Below are 8,467 nucleotides of genomic sequence, written 5' to 3'. Positions count from 1 at the left end.
TCATTGAAGAGGTGTACGCGAGCAGGCCTGATCTAACCAACAAGCCCCTGCAAAATCCAGACCTGGAACTTTTCACAGATGGCAGCAGTTACATGCAGGGTGGACAACGGCGAGCCGGTTACACTGTAGCAACAACCCCCGAGAGGCAGTAAAAGCAGAGTCCCTTCCCCCAGGATGGTCTGCTCAGCGAGCAGAGATCTGGGCACTGGTCCAGGCACTCAGGGAAGGGAAAGGAAGACAAGTCAATATATACACTGATTGCAAATATGCATTTGCAGCCTTACATGTAGACGGAATCATCTAAAGCAGAGACGACTTTTGACTGCTGGGGGAAAGGAAATCAAGAACAAAGAAAAAAATTGCACAGTTATTGGAGGCAGTATGGGATCCAAAGGAAGTGGCCATTATTCACTGTAAGGGACACCAAAAAGGAAATGACTCTGTGAGCCAGAGGAACAGGCTGGCTGATCAAAAGGCAACAGAGGCAGTCACCTGGGAACACCCAGTAATTAAAATTATGGCAGCACCAGAGCTCCCCACTTCCCCAGAATCTAGCCACGATGAAAACAAGGGGGCACAGGCCGAACAAGGGAAGAAAGAAAAGTGTGGATGGTGGGTCATGACGGATGGAAGCGTTTTCATCCCGGAACGACTAGCTTATCGCATAGTCCAACAACAACACAAAGTGACACACATGGGAAAAACGGCTTTGGAGGCCCTCCTAAAGCGATCTTTTCTGATTTCTCATCTCCCTACTCTGTGCACATCAGTCTCCCAGCACTGCTTGCTCTGTGCTCAAAACAATCCAAAACAAGGGCCCACTGGGCCAACGGGAGGACAACGATGTGGATGGCTCCCTTCAAAGATTTAGAAGTGGACTTTACTGAACTTGGGCCCAGTAAGGGATATAAGTACCTGCTGGGTTTTGTCTGCACCTTCACAGGGTGGATAGAGGCCTACCCCACCAGGACAGAGAAAGCAAGAGAGGGAGCAAAGGCTCTCCTCAGGGGTGTCATCCCTCGGTTTGGAATGCCTACCTCCATCGGGTCTGACAACGGACTCGCCTTCATGGCAGAGATTGTACAGCAAGTGGCAAAGACACCGAGCATCCGCTGGAACCTGCACACAGCATACTGGCCTCAAGGCTCAGGGAAGGTAGAACAAATGAACAGAACTCTAAAACAAATGATAGCTAAAACCAGCCAAGAAACCCAGCTCCCCTGGGTGGACATTACACCCCTGGCTATGTTGTGGATTAGATGCACCCCAAGATTTAACACTGGGTACTCTCCCTTTAAAGTCCTCTATGGGTGACCACCACCTTTAGTCAGGATGGAAAGCCCCACCCTGGAGACAGGAAATTTAGGGCTCCAACAACAACTGTTGGGACTAGGACAAGTACTACAGGAAGTTTTGGGCTGGGTAATGGAGAGAACCCCCATTTTGTTAGGAGTCCAGATTCATCCCCATAAGCCGGGAGACCGAGTATGGGTGAAGGATTGGAAAAAGGAACCTCTCAAACCAACACGGAGGGGACCATATTTAGTAGTATTAGCTCCTCCTACAGCTGTTAAGTTGCAGGAATCATCTCTTGGATCCACCACTCCAGGGTTAAAAGAGCGACTTCACCTCAGACGGAGGGTCCCTGGAAAATTGAGAGTGTCCCGGGAGACCCGCTCAAGGTCAAGATCAAGAGGGACCAGAAAAGGATCGACGAGCCCTGCTCTAGCCACACCCGGAAGCTGGCTAGCCAATGCTCGCCGGAAGTTTGAGGAAAGCTCAACGAAACTGTTAAATGTATTCCTCTTGTGCTCCCTTGCCTCTTTCCCTGTTTGCTGTACCAACCTGCGTATTGGCAGTGGGGCTGGCCAGCACCGCCCCACCTGACTGGGTTATAGGCCATAGGGTCCTGATAGCTATTTTATACCTTGTTATAGCTAGTGCCATCACCGCGGCATCATGTGTAAGACAGTCATAAGGCTGATGTTACTGACGCTAACGCCCTCACTCCCCTTGCTAGTGGGGCTCGGAGTGGCAGCAGGGGTGGGCACAGGCATCGGTGGCATAGCCTCATCCTCTTATTCCTATTATCAGCTTACAGGTGAGTTAGGCCAGGATCTCCAATGAATAGCAGAAACCCTAGGGGCTCTGCAAAATCAGATTGATTCTCTGGCCGAGGTGGTCTCACAAAACAGGAGGGGTCTGGACCTCTTCACGGCCAGAGAGGGGGGACTGTGTCTCTTCATTAACGAAGAGTGCTGTTTTTATGCCAATCAATCAGGAATTGTCAGAGGGATGATTCAAGAGTTCCAAGACCGAGTGAAAAAGAGGAAACATATTTCAGACAAGGGCCGATTGACAGGCCCCTGGGGCCGGACCTCCTGCCGGGCACCGTTCATAAGTCCCTTGACCCTGATGTTTGCAGTTCTGCTGTGTGGGCCTTCTATCCTAGACTTCCTGATCCGCTTTGTCAGTGAGCAGATGGAGAATATAAAACTCCAGATGTCAGCCTCCAATTATGAGCCCCTGCGACAGGTGAGTGATGATGCCCAGTCCAACAGGGGCTGTGAACGCATCAAGGGCGGGGAATGTGAAGGAAAAGCTGGGCTGGGCTAATTCGTAAACCTAAGTTAGTAAGTGTCGGTTTGCTGATTCCCTGCTCATGTTTTTTTGCTAGCCAGCTGGATTTTCAGAGAGACATATCTGGCCTTGGAGTGTCAGTTTGCTGCACCCCTCCGCCTCTGCTTTTGTGATAATGATGCTGCTAAAGCTGCTCCATGCCTATTGGCTGAATACCCCAAGCTTGTAATTAACCCTATAAAAATCCATGCACACGTCTTGGAGGTGCTCAGAGCCATGGAGCAGAAGCCCCTCTGAGCCCGCTGGTATAATAAATCTGAGTACTCCAACCCTCCGACTGGTGCTTGTTTCTTGGCTGGCCTGTCGTTTCCATAGGCCATTTCTCAGAGGATAGAGGACCTTTTGGACAGGACCTACAGGACTCTAAAAACTTGCAAGGAATAAGATTTGGGTGAATTATTTAATGACGCCTATAGATTGAGTTAACTTGAATAAAAAAATCCCTTTTATTTTCCCCCAAATCACTTTACTTAAGCTCATAGGAACCTGGAGACACTGAGGCTTTTGGTCAGTTGAAAACTAGACCCCTACCCCTCATAGGGTCATGATGGAGCTACTGTCAGGCTCTCACTGCCTCTATTTTGCCTGAATTCCCTCAGCGCAGCCCCAAGGCAGTTGTGTGTGCTTAAAGAGTCACAGAGAGGCCACCAGAGCACAAGCATTCAGAGCACTGCTCCACCTGCTAAGAGCTCCCTGGGGCACTAGTTCTCAAGTGTGATGTCACAGGACACTCCGGCGCTGGCAGCGGTGTGTCATTGAGAAGCCTGCAGGTTTCCATCAAGTCTTTAACCCTTGTAATTAACCCTATAATTCTTTCCTCCTGAAACCTCCCGAATCCCCGTCACTCCCCAGGCACCCGCACAACACCTCCTGTATACCTCACTGTTAGCATCTGCTCCTGACAGTGCGTTACAGTTTTTTAGGGAAATCTCTGCTTATTTAAATGTTCTTGGACACACTGTAGCTTGCTGTTTGGACATTTAATAAACCTCAAAGCATTCCTTCTCAGTTCATGGAGATCTAGCCCCCTCTTTTTGACAGCCGTGCAGTGTTCTGTTGTACAGATAGGACATTTAATCTGATCTCAGTGACAGACATTTAGTATTTTCTTAGTCTTTAACTACACTGCCATGAATAGCCTTGTAAACAGTCTGTCTTTGCACAAGATGTGAAATTTCTGAACTGAAAGGCATGTACTTAAAAAAAAAGTTCAGATGCTGAACAGCTGTCCCTAGAAATGTCCCATTAGCATTCTTACTAGTATTGCAGAGGAGTGGCTGTTTCTCCATGTCCAATTCAATGTGTTTATCATTTTCAAAAATAGCTAATAGGGGATGAGAAAATGCTGTATAAAAGTCCTTTGGAAGATGAAATTCTTACGTACCTCTATTCATGCTTATTTAATACAAATGGATGGCTTTTGGTGGTGGTCATGGTGGTGGTGGTGTGGGTGTGATCTTCTATGGAAAATTCATTTTTTTCAGAAAAAAAGTCACCATTCACCTAAAAACTTCATAAACCCAAAAACTGACTTGTTTATATTCAATGTGAAAATTCATTTCTACATTGAGAAGTGGCATTATGCTCTGTTATAGAGGATATTTAGATTGCAGGCAGATCTGGAATTGGCTAAAAATCTGTGGAAATAAATCTTTTGTGACTAAACAAGCATTTTAAATTTAATAGAAGAAATTGACTTGTCAGAAAGGTACCCTTCCCAAATTGAATTCAAAGTATATATGAAATCCATAATATAATGAATTATTTTGGCCAAAAAGGAATATGCATGGATCACAATGGCAGAAATTCTGATGCCCAAGGTAGATTTTATCAAGCTTGGTTGAGTGCTTGTCTATTATTGTCTGTTCACTGAACGCCTTCAAAAAAAATGAAAATATTTCAAGACACAGTACAGATTGGAAACAGACAAAATATTTAAAATTTTAACATTGATGAATGTAGAGCTTCCGTTAAAGAATAAGCTGTGATCACAATACATTCAAGCAACCCAGCCCAGGGAGGTCTCTTGTCCTCCTTACTCAACGCTGCCCATCCGTCCTCCCTCAGGTAACCACCAGATAAGGTCTTGTGAGGCAGTATATTAAGGATGACTTAGCTTAGTTTATCAGACATTTAGAAGGTTGCTATGTAATAACTAGAAATACAAAGCAGCCACTGTGAAATCAGGAATCCACTGTACTTAGAGGCGGCAGGGGCAGACCTTGGTAGACAAAAGCAACGCACACTTGTCACAGGACAGAACACGGAGGATCACAGTCCTCCTGGTTCGAGGTCGGGGCTGCGGCTGCTATGCAGGTGCTAAGAAGTGCTCACAGCTTTGATGTTCATTATTCCTGCTGGTGAGATACTTTTCAGGTGTGAAGACTTGTAGTCAAAGCAAAAAGAGATGAAATTAAAACAAGGTCCCAACACAGAGCCCAAAGGGACAAACCTCACCCAGCAGGGCAAGTGGGTCTGGGAGCAGCAGACAGGAATGGATTGGGGGAGGCCGGCCCTGCAGCTACTGCCTGGGGCGGAGACCAGGCCGCCTCCCCCAGGGTCAGCAGACTGTCAGCGTCCCCAAGTGCTGCAGCCACCGGAGCCACTGATGAATAACCGAGATGCTCTCCCCCTTTTCCCACTGGATTTCCTTGTATGATATGTCCTGCCATAAGTATCAAGAAGCAAGAATCACCAAAGCCTCAGAGTCAGAGAAACTCAGCCAAAGAGAAAACTCCCGGGAAGTTCGGGTGACAGGGAGACAGCTGGGAGAGGACAGAGGGATGGAGGGAAACCTTAGCATTGGGAGCAAGCAGACGCCCCCGTGGCACCTGCGGACCGGCCCCCTAGTGGCAGCATTGCTTCCTGCAGCAGCCCCTCTGCTGACAGCAGCCCTTCCCGCAGCCGCAGCCGCAGTCACACGAGTGGCGGCGGCAGGTGCGGCGGTGGCAGCAGACCACAGGGTTGCTGCAGCAGCCCCCACAGCAGCTGGAGCAGCAGCCCCCCCGGTAGCACCTGTACGTGGTGCAGCTGTCACAGCCGCCACAGCCACCACCGCAGCCACCACTGCAGCCACCGCAGCCCATAGTGTCAGTAGAGAGGACTCAGGAGAGGGGAGGACGGAGACTCAGGAGGTGAGGGGGGGTCTGATGCCACCTCCTGCTGGGGGGTCCCTTATATACTGACTCTGGGGACAGAGGAGAGCAGACACGTGACCACTTCCCTGTTGCTACTTCGCTCCATTGTCATGGAAGAATCTCATAATATATTAATTAGTTCCCCCTCTTTTTTTTTTTTTTTTTTTTTTGAATGTCAGCTAGATTTAGCAGATTTTTTCTAAGTCAAAAAACCTAAAAATTCCTGGAACGGCCAGGTTTTGTCAACAGTCACAGGCACACAAGGAAATCTCACGTAGCACAACATGACATGCTTGGACTGACATCTGAACAACAGATAAATACAATCAGGAAGTTTTCCTGGGTACAGTCCAGAATCCCTCTTACCAAGGACAGGATAAATGAAAGGGTCTCAGCCTCAAAATTCATTGCCAAGTGCAGAAGCAGCCCTGATCTTGTCACCAGAGCCTGTTTACTGACTTCCTACCACAGGTTGTAAAGCAGGTCACTGTGCTCCATCATTTAGTAAACTGCCCATTGTGTGATGACTTAGAAAATGCAAATAAATCTTTTCAATGGCTTACCTTTTTCTGGTAAAATCCTTATTGCATTTAAAATAAGAAAGCATTTCCTACCTAGAATGAAAAATGAATTTATGTGCTTGAAGGATTTTTATTAACTGATGTCTAAGAACAAAATCTTACAGGCAAAATCATATGGCCCACGCTGGCAGAGAGATGAAAAGAAACAAAACAAGAGCCAGACAATTAGAAATAAAAAGACAGATACCTCAGAAGAATAAAAGATCGTACATGAAGGAAATACAATCACAGTAGACTAGTTTGACTCGTCTGATGGTAAGTGATATTAATATGGTAACAATTGTTAACATCAGGTATGTATTTTACTAAAAATAGTGATATAAATATATTGTGAGTGGCATACAAGAGTTAAATCCCCAACTATCTTCACAAAAACTAACATTGTCTATTAAGAAACAGCCATGAAAGAATTAAATAAGAAATAGGGGGCACAGGGGAGCTCCTGGAAGAAGCAGTTGGCAAGATGGCAGTGCTGTCTCTGCAGAGTGGCCTAGAGGGTGAGGTGGGATAAGAGGGCCTCACGGAATTATTTTAACACCCAGTGAAAAATACACGTACGTGTATTTTGTTAATTAATATTCAAGAACTCTTTGCAACTGAGGGACATGACCCTATTGCACGTTTCGCATGGCTGGGTATCAGCGGCCCTACCACCCAGCCTCAGTTCCCGCTCTAAATCACAAACCAAATAACGGCCCAGAATGTTCCATTACAAAATCTCCCGGCACAGAATTTTGTCCATTGCAGGGGCTCCATGTATCTTTATTAAAACTAATAGACGAATAGTTTTCTTTCAAATAAGTCTCAGGATCAGTGTTTTGAAATAATAGATGGGGAAATGCTCAGAAGAATAAAACACACTGTAGCTGGGTTTCTCAGTCTTGGCACTACTGACATGTGGAGCCAGACGTTTCCTTGTTATGGGAGATGTCCTATGCACTGCAGAATTTTGAGCAGTATCCTTAGCCTCTACCCACTAGTTAGACTCATAGACATAGAAAAACAAACTTATGCTTACCAGGAGGGGAAGTAGGGTGGAGATAAATTGGGAGTTTGGGGTTTGCAGTTGCTAACTACTCTATATAGAATAGATACACAACAAGGTCCTACTGTATAGCACAGGGAACCATATTCAATACCTTGTAATAACCTATAATAAAAAAGAATATGAAAAGGAATATATACATATAACTGAATCACTATGCTGTACACCAGAAACTAATGCAACTTGGTAAATGGACAGTATTTCAAGTTTTTTGTTAATTAAAAACAAACAAGCATTTGCCTTCAAGGAGTCGACATCTGAGAGGGAAACAGAGAATCGATTATAATACAGCTTTCTATTTCAGCTTTCTTTTTCCAGTCATCTTTTCTCCCTGATTGATCCTCTATCAGCAATTCAAATAGATTTTTGTGTACAGTATTACAATACTTTATTGAGTACCAGTTTAAAAGATGTTCAATTTATTTCCTGGATAAGCCAGCCAAGTGAGTAACTGACACTTTCCACAGGGCTTTTCATCCATCCTCCCAACAGCATTTGACAGAGCTGACCACTCGCTCCTCCCTAATACCACCCCCAGCCCCTACCCCTTTTCCTTTTCTCCTTCCTCTTCAGCCTCCTCTGCAGGTCTTTTCCCAACACTGGTGCCCAAGGCTCAGGCCTTTGTCCCTTTCTCCATCATTCTATATCCTCATCCGATCTCTACTCTGTCTTTTTTCTTTCCCATAGTACTCAGCACTTTCTAACACAGCATAAAATTCCTGAATTTATCATGGTCACCCTATATTGTCCCCTCTGCCTCACCCTACACCCAACTAGAATATACAAAGCAAAGATTCTCACTCTATTGTTTGCTGACATATCTCAAGCACCTAGAACAGCCACTGGCACATAGTATGTACTCAGTAAATAGCTTTGTAATAAACAGATGAGCTTTTTTAACTTTCTAATCATGGAAAATACCAAGCATACACAGAAGTGGAAAACAGCACAAGAAATTCCTAAGAACCATCACCCAAGCCAACTGTCAACACACAGTCCATCTCTGGTCATCTATGACACCAGGCTCCCACCACTCGGCCCCTCCCAGCACTGGATCCAACAGA

This window comes from Camelus bactrianus, chromosome 5 (genome assembly GCF_048773025.1).
Source record: "Camelus bactrianus isolate YW-2024 breed Bactrian camel chromosome 5, ASM4877302v1, whole genome shotgun sequence".
Classification (NCBI taxonomy): domain Eukaryota; kingdom Metazoa; phylum Chordata; class Mammalia; order Artiodactyla; family Camelidae; genus Camelus; species Camelus bactrianus.
This window is presented reverse-complemented; position numbering follows the sequence as displayed.